The sequence below is a fragment of the Prionailurus viverrinus genome, chromosome A1, assembly GCF_022837055.1.
Source record: "Prionailurus viverrinus isolate Anna chromosome A1, UM_Priviv_1.0, whole genome shotgun sequence".
NCBI lineage: Eukaryota > Metazoa > Chordata > Mammalia > Carnivora > Felidae > Prionailurus > Prionailurus viverrinus.
Window position 1 is genome coordinate 215,280,362 of NC_062561.1, and position 20,520 is coordinate 215,300,881.

Below are 20,520 nucleotides of genomic sequence, written 5' to 3' on the forward strand. Positions count from 1 at the left end.
TAATTAGCCACGATGTCTCAACATAACTGCTCAGAACTTCTCAGTTATCTGTTGGTGCCATTAAAAATTTTGAATGAGTTAACTAATTTCAACCACCTCTGGAAAGTAAGAAACTGCATATTAAGCCAGTATGCATAAACCAGTGGACTGTTAATATTTAAGTAGAATTTTTTCTTATAATATTTAACTGACTGGCATGAGATTTGGTCAGCAAAAAGAAAGGTCTTCAAGGCATTGTGTACACAGAATCCCATCAGATGCCTGTTTTTAATCTAGATATCCAAACTCCCAGAGACTCTGATTCAGAAAGTTGCTATAAGGTCTCTTTGGCTTTTACCCCTGATTCTTTAATGTCTGCATCAACTATCCATTATAAATTCCAACTTGTCCACAAACTTAGTCCTCTAGCCTTCTCAGAGCTGTGGACCCCAGCATCCCTCCCATGCAACAAACTGTCCCTACGTGGTGATCAGGTGGGGGAATGCACGAGGAGCAGTCTTGAGCCCTTAGCTCTCTTGTTTTCCTCACTGCGACTTCTAATGCAAATTTCAAAATAATATTTCCAACTATTTTTATGACATCTCTAGTGGGGTGCTCTGCCGTATCTTCCAACCTAACATGTCTAAGACTACACCAAAATCTGAAATTTTAGAAACGCCTCCTCCTTTTCTCCAAGGATACCAACATTCTCCTAATTATTCAAATTCTTGGTGATGTCTTTACTTTCTTCTACTTTATCTCCCAAACTTTATTCTTTGCTTTGGATCATCAATTAGATATTTTTTTTTCTTTCTCTTCCCTAATCTGGTAGGTAGTTGCCAAGCTCATATCCTAGACTAAAACACTGCTGCTACTGTCATTTTTCCATTTTGATTGCCTTTCCTTGTGGTTGCTACCCCATCTTATCTCCCTAAATTAAGAACCTATATCACATTTCAATTTTCCATCCTGGTATTCAGGACTCTCTTTAAGTTGGCCCCACCTTACCACCCTATAGCTCCTAAACAGCAGCACCCTACCATATCCCCCCTCTCCACTATTGCTTGCCCTACCAGTGGAGTAGATACATGAGTGTACAAAACAAAGATCCCATGGGATCCCTTGGGATGTTTCTATTCTTTTTTTTCTATAATCCATACCCATCCCATTCCTTGACATCCATCTCTACTCCCACTTTCTCCCAAATGTCTTCATGATAACCCCAGGTATGTCCATTTTCCCACTTTTTAAACTGTTCATAGCATTTACTATTGGCATTGTACTTCTGACCTCACAATTATATATTGTCTCGTACTATTCTTTGATTATTCCTCTAGGCTTGTTTCAAGGAAGCTCCTGAAGTTGCTTCACGCCAGGAACCGAGTTTGGTTTACTATTCAAGCACCTAGCATGTTGCCCGCACACTTCCTAAGAATCATGCTGAGTACATTCCAAATGCTCAGTAAATAAGTTTTTTTTTTTAATTTTCAAAACATTTTTTTAATGTGTATTTATTTTTGAGAGAGAGACAGACAGGGCATGAGTGGGGGAGGGGCAGAGAAAGAGAAGGAGATACAGATACTGAAACAGGCTCCAGGCTCTGAGCTGTCAGCACAGAGTGCGACACGGGGCTAGAACTTGGGAACAGCTAGATCATGACCAGGCCGAAGTTCGACACTTAACCAACTGAGCCACCCAGGCGCCCCTCAGTAAGTATGTTTTAATGCATTTGTACCTGAGTTCAACACAAAGGCCACCAACCCAATGGCTACCTTATCCATTAAGGGCAATCCTCCTCCACTCTTGGTTGGCTTCTTAAAGGAGATGCCAAAACCCACTCTCCCCCCATTCCTCTTGCCTGCCTCCCCTAAAGCAGGATGCCCTCAAGCCTCTTCTGGGAGTTCTGCAAATGTAGAATCCCAAGATTAAAAAACACCATAAACCATATCCTTTCTTGGAAATTTATAATGCATTTATTCTTTTGTTAATCACCTTTTATTTTTAGGTATTGGAATGAACAATAAAGACACAGTCCCTGTCTTCATCAAACTTAACCCATTAATACTTCTGAGAAGTCCCTGGTACAGAGACTTTAGGTTTGTTTAACTATGTTTTCCCAAAACCATACTCATTCCCCACCAACCCCACCCCCCAACTTTTTAAAGATGTTCTCAACAACATTCCATGGACCACATGTTTGACTTCGACAAGAAGGCCAGCCAATCAGGCTAAACTAAAAGTTTTGGGTGAAGGATAAAGAACTGATCTTTTTATTTCACAGTAGGAAGCTTGGTTCACCCTGAAGCCTCCTGAAAGAGCCTGATGTGTATGCAGTAACAGCTGTTCAAATGCATCCTTTTAAAAAACACTGTGGTTATGAGTAGGGTGGTCTCAATACACACTGATTTTAAAGCAGTTAGCTTACACTGTTCCCTCCCAGGCACCTAGAAATAACAACAGAATAATGATGGAAATGATAGAGTAAGAAGGTGGGGGAGTGGGTGGGCACAGACAAAGAGAGGTGGGGGCTGATGATTAGAAGTGCTGGTATGGGGGCTCAGTGCTCGTGGGTTGAAAGAGTCTTGCTAATACGGTTAGAATTAGAGTTGGAGCAAAGCTAATGGCTCAGAGAGGGAGAGAGCTTGTGAAGGAGGAGGAGGAGGAGGAGAAGGAGGAAGGAATGGGGAACACAGTCAAGCAAGACCAGGAACATACTGTAACAAGGGAACACACAGGGCGGGAGAGGTGGGAGGCTATTGGGAAGAGCAGAATTCTTTCTCTGACATTTTATTACTCTACCATTTTTCTTTTAAGGCAGATGCCATATGCTTTCCATACTTCAGGAGGAGATGGGTAGATTCTAAAATGGACACCTTTACCCACCTGGGGTAAGAAGATGGGGGGTATGTTAAGAGAAGAGAGGAAGGGAGTGGGGGGAGGGAAAGAGGGAGGGAGGAAGAAAGGAAAGTAGGTGGAAGAAAGAAGGGAAAAGAGGGAAGGAGGGAGAGAGGAAGATTTATCCAAGTCACACATTTTGGAAAACTCATAATTAGAGGATTTAAGGTCCCTAAGGTCCCCTCCTACTTCAAGATGACAATTGATCACGGGATTGTATCAGGAGACCATTCCAGGGTCCACGTGTGAGGAAAGTAAATCCTCCACTGCCCATCACCCTGCCATCATGTTCCTCCTCCCCTTTTAGACTTCTCCAGCCCAGGAGCTGTGCAAGCACACTGAAGCTAACCCCAATGCATGCGGCACCCCCAGGCCAGAGCCCGGGCCCTCTCCTTCACAGTTTCCTGGCTCCACACATCTGCTAAGCTCTGGGGCTTCCCTTCACGTAGCACCTCCCTGGGCTGAAAGGGTTGCCTGACTCCAACTCCATCTCTCCTGGGAAGACTTTCAGGTGCTGCTCTTCCTGGGGTGGCTGAGCATGGCTTAAGGCAGGTAGTCTTCCAAGTGCTTTGAACTGTTCATTGAACAAAATTTGTTGAGCTCTTGCTAAGTGTCAGGCTCAGAGAAGGTATAAAATATGAACAAGTTGCAGGTTCTGGTTTGAGATAGTGACAGAAGATCCTGAACTCATCTCTTCCCATGGACACACCAAATCTATGGCTATATATGGAACAATTTCCTGGCGGGGGGGGGGGGGAGGGGGACCCTAAAAGCTAGCAGAACGACAACTCTTTCACATCAGGCAAGTCACAAAAAAACAGGTAGGAAAGGATGAAACATGATCTTGCCGTAAACCCCACCCCCAGTGGGAGTGAACTCAAAAGAGCTGGGGAGGAAAGGGTTTGTGACCCACATTAGTCACCCAAACTTTTAAGACCAGCACCTGAGAGAGAAGCCCACCAAACATCTAGCTTTTAAGTCCAATGGGGCTCATGTTTACAAGACCCATAGGGCTGTGGTGATCTGAGGCATGGCTCCTTACAAGCTAGTGCACAGACTCACCCATCCCAGGGTTCTGTGTAAAAGCAGCCCTTTGAAAAGCTCCTAGACTTTGTGTGAAAGAACTCATTTCATAATTGTAAAGTGTTGGTCTGAGGGGCAGGGAGCTTGCTGGGATCCTCTCTAGGAACAGAGGCTGGTGGACACCATCCTCCACACTCTCCCTGTCTTGCCAAAGCCAGCAGGTGCCATCTTGTCCACACACACCTCTTCCCCACTCTTTTTTCTTTTTCTTCTCTTTTTCTCCTTTTCTTCTTTTCCCTTTTTTTGGCAAGTGCTATCTATGCACTGGTCCTCTGCTGTACTTCAGAGCACCAGTATCTCCCAGAGAGGAGGTTCTACCTATGTCTGATGACCCAAGTTTTACATCTGGGGATCCAGTTTTTGTGGCTGCCACCCAGGGGCTCCCTGATTGCCTGACTTTTGCAGCCAGAGGGGCTTGTGTTCCTGGGACCCAGGGAACTGACAATTGGTGAGACCACTCTGGGCGGCCAACCACTCCAGAGCACTGCACAGACAGCAGACTGAAATACACTCCCAGCCTTTCTGTGAAAGAGGTCTACTTGCTAGTCCTGGAGTTTTGGTCTTAAGGACAGGCTTCAGATTTCACACACATTAGAGATGACAGAGGTATTCTCAGGAACTGTCCACCATCTATGTGCTCTCCCTCTGAATCGCTGTAGCTCCCCAGCATTTCACAAAAAAACAAAACAAAACACCTGTACACTCACCTAGAGCCACAGTTTTGTGACTGCTGCACAGAGGTACCTTCAGGTCACCTGCTCTGGGACTTACACTTGCAGTCTTATGGGACCATATATATTTGCATTTTTTAAAAGTTATTGTCTGATGGTCTGGCTTCTAATCAGCCTGAATGTAGGTGCTGACTGAAATCCACTTTGGGACACTGACTGGTCTTGGCACAATCTCAAATATTGGGAACTATGTAAAACAAAATAGGCTACTTGGATGCTCACAAAGGTTTGATAGACAACCACGAGTTAGGGCAGGGTTGAATAATAAGGTTCATTTCTTACACAAAGCCAACCTTTTAAGACTCAGAGAAGTAGCTGTTTCATCTCATGCATAGAAACCAACACAAAGAGTCAAGCAAAATGAAGAAGAGGAATATGTTACAAATGAAAGAACAAGATAAAACCTCAGAGAAAAAACCTTAATGAGGGGCATTCATTTTTTAATATACCCTCTCTGTAAAGAGAGCTTTCCTACTATTCTTATTTTCTAATCTTATATTCTAATAAACTTTTGCCTGCTGCTAAAACAAAACAAAACAAAAACCCTTAATGAAACAGAGATAAATAACTTACCTGATTAAAGAGTTCAAAATAATGGTCACAAAGATGTTCACAAACTCAGAAGAATGAATGAATACAGTGAGAACTTCAACAAAGAAAATATTTAAAAATTTGAAAAAGAAGTCATAGAACTGAAGGATACAACAACTAAACTAAAAAATACACTACAGGGGTTTGATAGACTAGATGAAGCAGAGGAAAATATCAGTAAACTTGAAGACAGGGCAGAAGAACTCACACGATCAGAGCAGAAAAAAAAAAAAAGGTAATGAAAAAATATGAAGATACCTTAAGGGACTTATTGGACAATATCAAGTGAACTGACATTCACATTATAGAAGTCCCAGAAAATGAAAAGATAGAGAAAGGGGCAGAAAACTTATTTGAAGAAATAATGGCTGAAAACTTCCCTAACCTTGGAAAAAAACAGATAAACAGATCCAGAGAGTTTCAAATAAGATGAACCCAAAGAGACTCAATACACATTATAGTTAAAATGTTAAAAGTTAAAGACAAGGAGAGATTCTTTTTTTTTTTAAGTTTGTTATTTATTTTTGAGAAAGAGAAAGCATGAGTCAGGGAGGGACAGAGAGAGGGGAGAGTGAGAGAATCCCAAACAGGTTCTGCGCTGTCAGCACAGAGCCTAATGCAAGGCTCAAATCCACAGACCATGATATCATGACCTGAGCTGAAGTCAGATGCTTAACTGACTGAACCACCAGGCATCCCAAGACAAGGAGAGATTCTTAAAAGCAGCAAGAGAAAAACAATTTGTTACATACATGCGAACCAGATAAGACAACAGGGTTTTCAGCAGAAACTCTGCAGGCCAGAAGGGAGGGGCATGATATATTCAAAGTGCTGGAATAAAAAAAAAAAAAAAATCCAACCAATAATACTCTATCTGACAAAGAGATAGTCTTCCAGACAAACAAAAGCTACAGGAGTTCATTGTCACTAAACCAGCCTTATAAGAAATGCTAAAGGGATTTTTTTTCCTGATTTTTTTTTTAATGTTTATTCACTTACTGAGAGAAAGAGACAGAGTGTGAGCAGGGGAGGGGCAGAGAGAGAGGGAGACACAGAATCTGAAGCAGGCTCCAGGCTCTGAGCTGTCAGCACAGAGCCTGACGCAGGGCTCAGACCCATGAATCACGAGATCATGACCTGAGCTAAAGTCGGACCCTTAACCAACTGAGCTACCCATGTGCCCCTAAAGGGATTTCTTTAAGCTGAAAAGAAAAGGTGCCAATTAGTAACAAAAACACATATGAAAGTGTAAATCTCACTGATAAAGGTAAATATATAATAAAGGTAGTGGGTTAATCACTCATAAAGCTGGTATGAAGGTTAAAAGACGAAAGTAGTAAAAATAATAGCTGTAACTACAATGATTATAAAAATATGAAAAATGTAATATCAAAAACATAAAACATGTGAGGGGGAGAGTAAAGATACAGAGCTTTAGAATGTATTCAAACTTAAGGGGTGCCTGGGTGGCTCAGCTGGTTAAGCATCTGACTCTTGATTTTGGCTAAGGTCATGATCTCATGGTTCATGAGATTAAGATCCACATCAGACTCTGTGCTGACAGCATGAAGCCTGCTTGGGATTCTCTCTCTCTCTCTCTCTCTCTCTCTCTCTCTCTCTCTCCCTCCTTCCCTCCCTCCCTCTCTGCCTCTCTCTCTCAAAATAAATAAACATTAAAAAAAAAAAGAATGTATTCAAACTTAAGTTGCTACCAACTTAAAATAGACTATATGTAAGCTTTATGGTAACCAACAAGCAAAACCCTATAGGAGATAAACAAAAAATAATGAGAAAAGAATCTAAACATATCACTAAGAAAAGTCATCAAACCTCAAAGGAAGAGAGTAAGAAAAGAAGAAACACAGGAGCTACAAAATGGCCAAAAAACAATGAACAAAATGTTAATTAGTACATACCTATCAATAACTGCCTTAAATTTAAATGTACTAAATTCTCCAAAAGATACACACTGTCTGAGTGAATAAAAAAATAAGACCCATGATATGTTGCCTATAGGAAATTTACTTCAGATATAAGGACATATACAGTCTAATAGTGAAGGATGGAAAAAGATATTCCATGCAAATGGAAACCAAAAGAAAGCTGGGGTAACTATATTCATATCAGACAAAATAGACTTTAAAACAACTGAAATAAGAGACAAAGAAGGGAATTATATATTGATACAGAGGTCAAACAAGAGATACAACATTAGTAATATTTATGCACACAACATAGAGGCACCTAACTATATAAAGCAAATATTAATAGACCTAATGGGAGAAATAGACAATAATACAATAATAGTAGGGGACTTTAACACCTCATTTACATCAATGGAGAAATTATTCAGATAGAAAATCAGTAAGAAAACATCAGTTTTAAATAACACATTATATCAGATGACTTAACAGATATACACATAACATTCCACCAAAAATAACACAAACACATTCTTCTCAAGTGCAAGTGGAACATTCTCCAGTAGAGATAACACATAGGCCAGAAAACAGCCTTAAAAAATTTTAAGACTGAAATCATAGCAAGCACCTTTTCTGACCAAATGGTATGAAACTAGAAATCAATTACAAAAATAAAATTGAAAATTCACTGGAAAATAAGGGGAGACTAAACAACCAATGGGTTACTAAACAACCAATGTCACTAAACAACCAATGGGTCAATAAGAAATCAAAAGCAAAATTTAAAAAAAGAAAAAAACCCTCAAGACTAATGGAAATGGAAATGCAACATACCAAAACTTATGGGATGCAGGTAAAGGACTTTTAAGAGGGAAGTTCATAGCAATAAATGCCTACCTCAAAAAACAAGAAAAATCTCAAATAACCTAACTTTTCACCTCAAGGAACTAGAAATAGAAGAACAAATGAAGCCCAAAGTAGTAGAGGGAAGAAAATAAAACAGATAATGAGCAGAAATTAATTAAATAGAGACTAAACAAACAATACAAAGGATTAAGGAAATCAACAGCTGGTTCTTTGAAAGGATAAGCAAAACAGAAAGGAGGAATTACCACTGATACCAGAGAAATAGATAAGAGATCACTAGGAAAAATGATATGCAACAAATTGGACAACCTAGAAGAAACATAAATTCCTAGAAACATGCAATCTTTTGAGACTGAATCATGATGAAATAGAAAATCTAAACAGACCAATTATTAGTAAGGTGATTGAATCACTAATTTTAAAACTCCCCATAGACATAAGTCCATGACCAAATAGCTTCACTGGTGAATTCTATCAAACATTCAAAGAAGAATTAATACCAATTCTTCTTGAACTCTTCTAAAAAACAGCAGAGGAGGGAACACTTCCAAACTTATTTTACCAGGCAAGCATTATCCTGATACTAAAACCAGACAGACACTACAAGAGAAGAAAATTATAGGCCAATCCTTGGTGAACATAGATGCAAAAATCCTCACCAAAATATTAGCAGACCAAATTCAACAATACATTAAAAGAATCATCAAGTGGGATTAAGTGGGATTTATTCCAGGAATGCAAGGGTGATTCTACATCCACAAATCAATCAAGGTGATACACTACATTAACAAAATAAAGGGTAAAAATCACATATGATCATCTCAATAGATGCAGAAAAAAACATTTGACAGAATTTGACAACCATTTATGATAAAAACTCTCAACAAAGTGTATATAGAGGGAATGTGCCTCAACATAATAAAAGCCATAAATAGCAAGCCTGCAGCTAACATCAGTGTTTTAATGGTGAAATCTGTAAGTGTTTCCTCTTAGATCAGAAACAAGACAAGGATGCTCTCTGATACCACTTTTATTAAACACAGTATTAGAGTCCCTAGCCATAGCAATCAGGCAAGAAAAAGAAATAAAAGGTATCCAAATTGGCTAAATAAAAAAAAAAAAGTAAAACTGTCAACTATTTGCAGATGACATGATACTATACATAGAAAGCCCTAAATAAAGACTGTCAGAATTAGTAAATAAATTGAGTAAAGCTGCAGGATACAAAATCAATATGCAGAAATCTGTTGTATTTTTATCTACTAGTAACAAACTATCAGAAATTTGAAAAATAATCCCATTTATAATTGCATCAAAAGAATAAAATATCAAGGAATATATTTAATCAAGGAGGTGAAAGACTTGCACACTGAAAAGTATTTGACATTGATGAAATAAACTGAAGAAGACACAAATAAAGGAAAAGCTGTGGGTGCCTGCGTGGCTCAGTCGGTTGAGCATCCGACTCTTGATTTTGGGTCAGGTCATGTTCCCAGGGTCATGGGATCAAGCCCCACGTTGGGCTCTGCACTGAGTGTAGAGTCTGCTTGGGATTCTCTCTCTCTCTCTCTCTCTCTCTCTCTCTCTCTCTCTCCTTCCCTCCCTCCCTCTGCCCCTCTTCCTGACTTGTGTGCTCTCTCTAAAATAAAAAAAATAAAATACATAAAAAAAGAAAAGACGTTCTGTGCTCATGGATTGGAAGAATCAATATTGATAAGATGTCCATACTACCCAAACAATCTACAAATTCAATAAATCTCTATCAAAATTCCAATGGCAGGGCACCTAAGTGGCTCAGGTGATTAAGCATCTGACTCTTGATTTTGGCTCAGGTCATGATCTCTTGGTAGTGAGACAGAGCCCTGCATCAGTATCCACAATGAGCATGGAGCATGGTTGGGAATCTCTCTCTCCCTCTCTCTCTGCTCCTCCCCATTCATGCTTTCTCTCAAAATAAATAAATAAACTTAAAAAAATTCCAATGGCATTTTTCACAGACACAGAACAAACAACTCTAAGTACTAAGTACTCTAAGTACTTTGGCTAGTCTGAGTAGCCAAAGCAATCTTGAGAAAGGAGAACAAAGCTGGAGGAATCACACTCCCTGATTTCAAACTATATTACAAACGTATAACAATCAAAACAGTGTGGTACTGGCATAAGAACAGACAAATAGATCAGTGGAACAGAACAGAGAACCCAGAAATAAACCCACACATATATCGTCAATTAATTCATCACAAAGGAGCCAAGAATATACAACGGGGAAAAGATAGTCTCTTCAATAAATGCTGTTGAGAAAATGGACAGCAACACTGAAAAGATTGAAACTGGGCTACTATCTCATACCACACACAAAAATTAATTCAAAATAGATTAAAGACCTGAATATAAGACCTGAAACCATCCAAGAAGGAAATATAAGCAGTAAGCAACTTGACCTTGGTATTGGTAATGATTTTTTGGATTTGACACCAAAAGCAAAGACAAACAAGTAGGACTACATCAAGCTAAAAAGCTTCTGCACATCGAAGGAAACCAGCAACAAAATGAAAAGACAACTTATTGGATGAGAGAAAATATCTGCAAATCATACATCTGATAAGGAGTTAATATCAAAAATATATAAAGAACTCATAGAACTTAATACCAAAAAAATAAAAATTTTTAAAGCTACTTTTAAAAATCCAATTAAGAAATGGGCAAATCTAAAAAGACATTTTTCCAAAGAAGACACAGATACATTAAAAGATGCTCAACATCACTAGTCACCAGATATATATATAGATCTATATCTATATCTATATCTAAGATATATATATATATTTTTAAGGTAGGCTCCATACCCAACATGGCACTTGAACTCATGACCCTGAGATTAAAGTAGCATGCTCTACCGAGTGAGCCAGCCAGGCACCCCCATCAGAGACATACAATGCAAAGGCACAATGAGATAACATCTCACACCTGTGAGAATGGCTTTTTCCAAAGAGACAAGAAATAACAAGTATTAGAGAGGGTGTGAAGCAAAGAGAATCCTTGTGCACTGTCGGTAGAAATGTAAGTCGGTGCACCCACTCTGAAAAACAGTATAAAAGTTTCTCAAAAAATTTAAAATAGAAGTATCATAAGATCCAACAATTCCAATTCTGGATATTCATCCAAAGAAAATAAAAACAGTAACTGAAAAGATACATACACCTGCATCTTCACTGCAGCATTATTTACAATAGCCATGATATGGAAACAATCTAAATGTCCATCAGTGGATGAATGGGTAAAGTAAATGTGGTGTGTATATACAACGAAATAGTACTCAGCCCTTTCAGAACCTGAGCCCTGCATTGAGTCCTGCACTGACAGAGCAGAGCCTGCTTAGGATTCTTTCTCTCCTTCTCTCTCTGCCCCTTCCCTGCTCACGTGCACACACTCTTTCTCAAAATAAATAAACATGAAAAAAAAAAGGAATGAAATTCTGCCATTTGCAAGAACACAGATGGACCCTGAGGGCATTATGCTAAATGAAATGAAATAAGTCAGACAGAGAAAGAGAAATTCCATATGATCACTCTTATATGTGGAATCTAAGAACAAACAAATGAAAAAAAAAATGCATACATACATAGAACAGACTGGTGGTTGTCAGAAATAGGGGATTTGGCGGTAGGTGAAATAGGTGAAATAGGTGAAAGGAGTCAAAAGGTACAAACTTCCAGTTATTAAATAAGTAAGTCATGGGGACACAATGTACAGCACAGTGACTCTAGTTAATAACACTCTATTGCATATTTGAAAGCTAAGAGTAAATCTTAAAAAGTTCTCCAACTCCTGAGTATATAATCAGTCTCTCCTCAAGGTCCTGGGGCAGATCTTCCTGCCCATGGGTCCTGTTTCCACGCTTTAATAAAATCACCTTTTTGAACAACAACAAAAAATCACAAGAAAAAAATTTGTAACTGTATCTGGTGAGGGATGCTAACTAGACTCATTGTGGTGACCCTTTCACAATATGTTCAAATACTAAATCACTATGCTGTACACCTGAAATTAATATATATATTGTATGTCACTTATACTTCAATAAAAATAAATTTTAAAAAATACAAACAGCTGGGAACACCTGGGTGGCTCAGTTGGTTAAGCGACCGACTTCAGCTCAGGTCGTGATCTCACAGTTTGTGAGTTCAAGCCCCACGTCGGGCTCTGTGCTGACAGCTCAGAGCCTGGAGTCTACTTCAGATTCTGTGTCTCCCTCTCTTTCTGTCCCTCCCCTGCTCATGCTCTGTGTCTCTCTGTCTCTCAATAATAAATAAATGTTAAAGAAAAAAATTAAAAAAAAAATACAAACGGGTCAAGGTCTAGGTCCTCAAAAAGTTTAGAATCCAGTGTGGTCAGGAGCAGGAAGAGGCACCTCTTGAAAGGCACCTGAGAACTCAAAGGGCTCCTGGACAGAGCTGCCAGCAGAATGACGGACAAGACTCACAAAACTGGGATGCCTGGGTGGCTCAGTCTGTTAAGCCACCGACTCCGGCTCAGGTCATGATCTCGTGGTTCCCAAGTGCAAGCCCTGCGTTGGGCTCTGTGCTGACAGCTCAGAGCCTGGAGCCTGCTTCGGATTCTGTGTCTCCCCCTCTCTCTGCCCCTCCCCTGCTTATGCTCTCTCTCTGTCTCTCAAAAATAAATAAATGTTAAAAAGAAAAAATGAAGAAAGAAAAAAGACTCACAAAACTGACGAGCCCCTGGTCTGCACAGTAACTGCTGTGGGCAGAAGGGACCAGACACGTGGAATGAGTTAGATGGACAGACAGGAGCTGGAATTAACAGAGTAATAAAAACAAGAGTGAATTCACCTCAGGAGCTGGAGCACTTTATAGGCATGAGGTTGGGCTGACAGGACCCAGCTGACTCCTTCTGACGCGGAGCCCACAGGAAAACAGCCCAGTGCAGCTGGTAGCTGCGTGGGAAGGGGAGGAGCCGAGTCAGCGCTGACCTCCTAGGCGGTGAATCACAGCCTACACACACTGGCTCTGATGTTCCAGTTGGATTCAACTGATAGCAAAACCACCTTGACCATTCTCTTCCCCTTTGAGACTTGTCCTCAAGTGTGTGCTGAGTGTCCCATCAGCCAATAAGCTGTTAGCCTCTGGGAACCACCATTAACATATTCTTAATACATTGCAACGTGTTGGCTCTTGATGACACTGACTTGATATGAAATAAAATTCTAAGATGTACATACTCGGTGGTGCTTTTCCCCCCTTTCTTTATATTTGCTTAACTAACTGGATTACTCATTGAATTGAGGGTCCTTCTAACTCTTGCTCCCGGGGGACGCTGTGTCTTTTCCTCCGCACCCAGCCTGGCGGCCGTGCTCCACTGACTTGGAAGGAGTGACTCCCCCACGTGGAAAGCAGTGCCCCACCTCCCACCAGCCTATAGTGAGGACAGCCAGGACCAAGGTCACAAGCCAGCAGAGGCATGGGTGTTCTCACCCTGGGCTGTGGATCTTCAGGAAGGATGCACAGATGAGTAGTTTAGCTAGCTCTCAGCAGGTGGGCAGCACTGAGAGGCCAGAAGCAGCAAGAGGACATCCAGGGGTGTGTGGCAGGGCCACGGGTGCTAGGCCAGACTGGTGTCCCCTAGATCATCCCTGTGAAAGACCCTGGCTGTCATCCCACAGTCCACCCAGACTCCTCTTGTCTTGATCTCCCATTGACTCCTTGGGGTGCCTGATATACTTAAATTCTTTTATCCAATAAATTATTATTATTGTTTTTAAATTTTTTTATTTTATTATTATTTTTTTAGTGTAAACTTTATTTGAGAGCAAGAGAGAGGGCACACACAAGCAGGGGAGGGGCAGAGAGAAAATCCCAAGCAGGATGAATCCCACAACAGGGCTTGAGATCATGACCTGAGCCAAAATCAAGAGTCAAATCTTCAACTGATTGAGCCACCCAGGCACCCTTATTTTATTATTTTTGAGAGAGAGCGAGCGAGCATGAACGAGAAAGAGGGGCAGAGAGAGACAGAAAGAGAGTGCAAGAGAGAATCCCAATTAGGCTCCACACTCAGTGCAGAGCCCAACGTGGGGCTCAGTTCCATAACCCTGCGATCATGACCTGAGCTGAAATCAAGAGTCAAATGCTCAACCGACTGAGTCACGCAGGTGCCCCTATCCAATAAACTATTTTTATGCTTCACTATTTTTATGCTTTAAGCATCCAAAGAAGATGTTACTCCACCAAGCACTAGGTGTCCCCACAAGCCATGCAGCAGCCACAGGACCCCGTGTGGGCCCTGAGGGAATGGCTGGTCAGCACCAGTGTGGGGTCTTCCCAAGCTCCCCTCTCTCTCTTCATTTTACTTAATTATCCACCAAATAGTAACAAATAATAAAATTGGTGGGTAGTTGCTGGGGATGTGGTGATGAACGAGCTGGAACAGTCCTTACTCTCAGAGAGCTGACAGCCTTTCTCAGTGTGTACAACTGGTCTTTAGAAAAATTCTGAAATGTTCTCATTCTCAAAGATGTCTTATGTCAGTGGTAGAAAGCACGTGCCCTTGAGCTCTGCACAGACACATGCAGATGCACACCAGGTCCCGAAAACACCCGGCCGCCTATCCCCAGAGTGCTTGACCTGCACGTATCTCCTTTTATTGCTGGCCTTGTCTTTCCCCATCAGAACTCTTCTCTGTCCCATTCCTATGAGTTCTAAATTATAGTCATTAACACGTGAGAGGCCAGCATTTTGATACTCAAGGCTTTATTTATTTATTTTTAATGTTTGTTTATTTTTGAGAGACCGTGCGTGCGAGTGTGCAAGTGGGGGAGGGGCAGAGAGAGAGGGAGACACAGAATCGAAAGCAGGTTCCAGGTTCTGAGTTGTCAGCCAGAGCCTGACGTGGGGCTCGAATCCACCAACCGTGAGATCATGACCTGAGCCAAGTTGGATGCTTAACCAACTGAGCCACCCAGGCACCCCTAAAGCCTTTTTAAGTAATCTTTTTAAGAAGCATGGAGACAACAGTCTTCTGTAGCTAATACCTAGGCCCCCAAATTTTGGCCCTAATTCTCAGAAAAGGAGTCCAAATGGGCAGTTGTATATGGCCACTTCAAATTATTTTTTTTTAAGTTTACTTATTATTTATTTTGAGTGAGAAAGAGAGAGAGAGAGAGAGAGAGAGAGAGAGAGAGAGAGAGAGCTGAGGAGGGTCAGTGAGAGAGAGGCAGAGAGAATCCCAAGCAGGCTCCAGGCTGTCAGTGTCGAGGCTTATGCAGGGCTTGAACCCACAAACCATGAAATCATGACCAGAGCCAAAACCAAGAGTCAGACACTGAAGTGACTGAGCCTCCCAAGTGCCCTGCCACTTTGAATTCTTAAGAGCAGTGGGTATTCCTGCCTGTTCTGCCCGTCTTCCCCCTCTTCTTCCTCACTGCACAGACCGCTCAGGCTATCTTATCCACTGCTAATATCTGCCACTCACAAGCTGCTACTCCATTTCACAGAGAGATTGGCAAATTGTTTCTGGAAGGGGGGGGAGGGGGTGTGCACAGCTTCCCTTCCCAAAGAAGCTATCATTCACATTAGGTTCAGTCCTTTTTAAGAAGGTTTACACTGAAGGAATAAGATCTGTTAACTTCCGTTGTCCATTTTCCCCTGCAAAATACACAACACATCGCCTAGAGGCGATACACAAGAGAGAGAGAGAGAGAGAGAGAGAGAGAGAGAGAGAGATAAACATCTAAAGTCTAGTGATGCATGCACTTGGCGCCTTCGGGAGCCAAGAGTGCTCATAAGAGGAAAGAGGGAAACAGAATGCAGCTGTCTGATCAGCTTCATTGTAGGCGGCATTTGCACAAAACAGGGTATCCTATGTTTGCTACCTTCAAACTCTGCGAGCACCACTTCCTCCAAAATGCTGGTCAAATGGCCATTGTTGACTTCCAGTCCAAAGAAACTTCTTCAGGCTTAATATTTCTGTTTCTACCCCAACTCATTCTTCTCATGTCATAATTTGCTCCCATCTACAATGAAAACAAAAACAAAAACATCCAGAAACGGTAGTCGAAACGAGGCAGTTCATAACCCAACACAAATAAGGAGTTGTTGCTTGTCATGGATGATGAACCAGACCACAGGTTCTGAACGTCTGTGGTTTGTCCAGAGGGTGGAGCCTGGGAAACCTCCAAAGGGCGGCTGTGGATGCCGCTACCCTGTCATTGACTGCACTGCCTGTAATTTTCAAGCAGGATGCCCCACATCACACAACACCAACATCCTTCTCTGCGCTTTTTATAACATAATGCTGAGTTTTTGCTGAACAAGCCCTCACTTGTCCAAGCCTCAGTTAGTCTGTTGTATAACATATGTAGATTGGTATTTTTATTGACTTTTGAAACACTCCAAATGTTGTTCAAGGAGGAGTTTGGTGTCATTTCACAGAAACACTTAAGTCATCCACTGCAAACACTGGAAGGGACTAGCGATTTTGTAATTTAACCTACTCATCTATCCAGTGAGGAAATGAGGCCAGGAGAGGTAAGTATCCCGTTTAAGTCTCTTCAGATCATTCCAGAAAGAGTCATAATCAGAATCCAGGCTCTCTGACTGCTGAACCAGAGCTTTTTTCACTTGGAGAGACCAAAGTACAAGATTTAATTTTTTAAAGGCACGCGCTATTGGCCATGGTAAGAGAAAATGAGAACAAGTTACTTAAAATACAGAAAGAAGGCAGAAGCCTGATGATAACCAATTAAGTTAACACAGTCTCCCAATTAAACCATCCATACAGAAGCCGAATTGTGGAATTTGAGTTCCTCTGCTCTTCTTCCAATAGAATTACTAATAAGCTGCTGGGAGACCCAAAGGTGAAGAAAGAGGAAAAAAAAAAAAAAAAAAAGACATCCTAGAACCTTGAAAGTCCAGCCTCGGAGCCCCCAGGCTTGGCACAAAGGGATGTCCCCAGGCCTCCCTTTCCTCCAGTGGCCCATGGCTCCAGGGGGACATTGGAGCCCCTCATCCCTGTGGTCCATATCAGGATGGGGCAGAGCGGGGTGGGGGGTGGGGCCTCAAGTCCCTAACAGCTGTCCCCTCCTGAGGACAGCATGCAGGTCGATGAGTGACTGGTTGCCAAGGGCAGCCAGCAGAGGCTGAAAGGTACTGCATTAAGCCCAGCATCATTATTATTAAACCTACAATTTAAAACCAATTATGCTTTGAAGAAGACTGCAGCCTCCATTTAAACCACTCCTGGAGGAAAATAAAAAGCCCGTTACACAGAGTTCAAGGCAAGCTACAGAAGCGCTTATGCCACATGAAGCTGGGATTCAAGCACAAATTAATAATCATAACCCTGGGGTTCCCAGTCAGAGAGAAGCAGAACAATGGAAAGCAAATGCTAGAGAATAAAAACAAAATGCAAACATCCTCCTTTTACCAAACAGCAGCTAGATTTCCTGGAGATTTCAAAATAAATTTACTTACTTCACTCAGAGGGGGAAAGCCTGACATGTAAATCAGAGGTCCTGAGCTAGCAGCCAGGCTCTCCCTACAGTGCTGGCTGGAGGGGGGCGGGTGGTGGTGGGAGGAATCACTGGCTAACATCTAGAAATTAGGATTCTCCATGTAAAAAGCCTGGACTTGCAGCTTCTCTTGACAAATCAGACTATCCAGGAACGCTGTGGCAATGACTATCTAGAACCATCCACTGCCTTCTGACACAGAACCTGTGCATCCTATCATCTCATAAAGGGTTACAAAAGAGTGGAATCATCCTTACAATGGCATCTCTATCAAAATTTTTCTTCCACTTGTCCCACTTCATTTATTTGTGTTCTCCATCTGACATATCTTAGATATTTGATTGATTCCTATCCCAAATCTCCTTCAGGAGACAAGTATTCTGCAGCTGCTGAAACTATCGGTCATAAAGAAAGTCAGTTTCAATTTGAATGATATTTATCAAGTGTCTACTGGGTTCAAGAGACCGCACTGGGCCTTGGGGGAGGGACTCAAAGATAATTAAGGCCCATCACTTCACTGTAGGCATTCCAGCTCAAAAGACTGGGCAAAACCCTGGAGAATATGATGTCATGAGAAAGGCATAAACCACTATGGGGTTCAGAAGAGGCAGAAACCACATCTGGCTGGGACTTCAGGAAGAGCTACATGGAAGAAACAGCATTTGGAATGGGCTTCCAGGAAGGGTGGTATTTTGAAAAGTGAAGAAGGAAAGCAAGAGAGATCAGCAAGCACAAGGTGAGCATTTGCAAAGGCTCCAGGCACCAGGAGTGTGTAGGGAACAAGGAGTAACCCTCCCCCAAATGTGTATAAACTTGGAAAGAGAGGAGTTGGGTTGTTCAACTTCTGGGTTCTGTTCCCACCTCCTCCCTTAGCCCAACTTCTGCAGAGACAGAGGTGGGATCTTAACTCCCCGATGACAAATGAATGATGCAGAGGGGCCACCCTCATAGTCTTTTGCAACAGGAACACCCAAACCACCCCCACAGATGCTGATGCCACAGAATGGGGTTCAGGCTCTATATTACCAATTGGCAGTGCTAGCTGCTGGTGGAGGCTGTTATTTAGCACAGCACCAACTGGGACCCAGGCCCCTGCTGGGGGATGCCCCTGTATGTGGCAGGGTCCCTGCCTTCATCAAAAGGAAACTGACAAGCAGAAAATTAGTAGCCATGTGGGTTTAGCATCATCTGTCTAGCCAGTTGCTTAAGTAAAAAGCCTTGGAATTCAGATTTGATTTCCCATCGCATCCATCCTCAAAACCCACAGTCTCTGCCCTCAGAATGCATCCTGAGTCTAAACTCTTCTCATTCTCAGCACCAATGTCATCATCTCAGCCCAAGTACCCTAGGTCTGGACTGCTGTGAGAGCCTCCCCACTGGTCTCCTTGCTTCTGCCCTAATCCCCTAGAGTTGATTCCCCACACGGGAGGGAAGGTCAGGTTTATCATTCCACTCTTCTACTCAGAGCACCAAATAGCATCCCATTATACTTGGAATAGAATCTGAAGTCATCACAGAGCTTTCCAAGGGCTGCATAACCTTACCCCTGACCACCTCTTCCCCTCATCTGCCACCCTACTCTCTCTCTTCACTCCAGCCATGGTCATTCAGATATTTACCGAGTGCCTCCCAAGTGCCCAGCAACCACTAGGGCTAGCAACACACCAGGACCAGCGACCATGGGGATAGGGTCTTTGTCTACTTTGTCCACTGTAGTGTCCCCTGCATCTGGACAAGTGTTTGGCACATCACAACTGCTCACTATTTGCTGAATGACAGAATTAGGGGCGAATCTGTTGGGCCCTGCCCACATGAGCCAGCAGAGTTCAGAAAAGGAGGAAATGGTTGAACCGAGGGAGGCAAAGCGAGGATGAGCTGGGCTCCAAGAGCCACCTGTCCACCTGCAATAGAGATAAAGGCAGACAGGAGCAAAGCCTTTTTCAGGTGGGAGAAAAGCCATGACCCAAAGTATAGAGGTGGGATCTAGGGTAGCAGGGGCTGGAGTATAGAAGTGGGATCTGGGGTAACAGGGGCTGGAGAGGGCAAACTGGCCCAGGTGAGCCTAATGGTCAGTTCCAGGGTAGGGTGGGGGAGGGGGGCAGCTTTCAGCCGAAGATGAAGCTGCAAAGGAAGAGCAGGAAGAGCTGCCATGGTTTCCAAGAGCCGGTCGCTTTAAAAATCACCTGCTGGACAGCACTCCATCTCCAGAAATCCTGATCCAGGTCCTGTATCTCTAACAGGTTTGGGAACCACTCTGCTGAGAATCCTGTAATCCTAAAGATAAACGACATCAGAGCAGGATGCCAATTTTCTAAGTAAGTCTTATACTCTTATGCAGCTGAGAACCTCTGCCAGAAGGGGAACCCGGCAGCTAAGTCTGGGGAATCCTGAGGGTGGAGAAAGCCCGTGGGGCAATCCAGGGACACTCAAGGGAATGCAGGGAGCAGCAAGATGATGACGTTGGAATCACACTGTCGCCTTCTTCATTCTTGAATCAGCCAGACATGATTGAGGTAGAGCTCAGAGATAGACCCCTCTGAGCTTCGTTTTCTCATCCACTCGCCTATTCTACTCATGGAAAAGAAACAAACATAAGTGGACCTACTAGGTGTCACTGATCTAAGCCAAGGGAGAAAACATCACTCCTGCTACTCAAGGTATATTCATTTCCACCAGGAGCCAGAAAAGCTGAAAAGCTGAACAGCTAAAAAACAGTAAACCCCACCTCACAGAGTTGTGGGAGGAGTTAAAAAGAGAAAATAAATCGAGGTGCCTGGGTAGCTTGGTCAGTTAAGCATCCGACTCTTGGTTTAGGTTCAGGTCATGATCTCACAGTTCATGGGTTTGAGCCCTGCGTCAGGCTCTATGCTGGCAGCACAGAGTCTGTGTGTGATTCTCTCTCACCCTTTCTCTCTGTCCCTCTCAA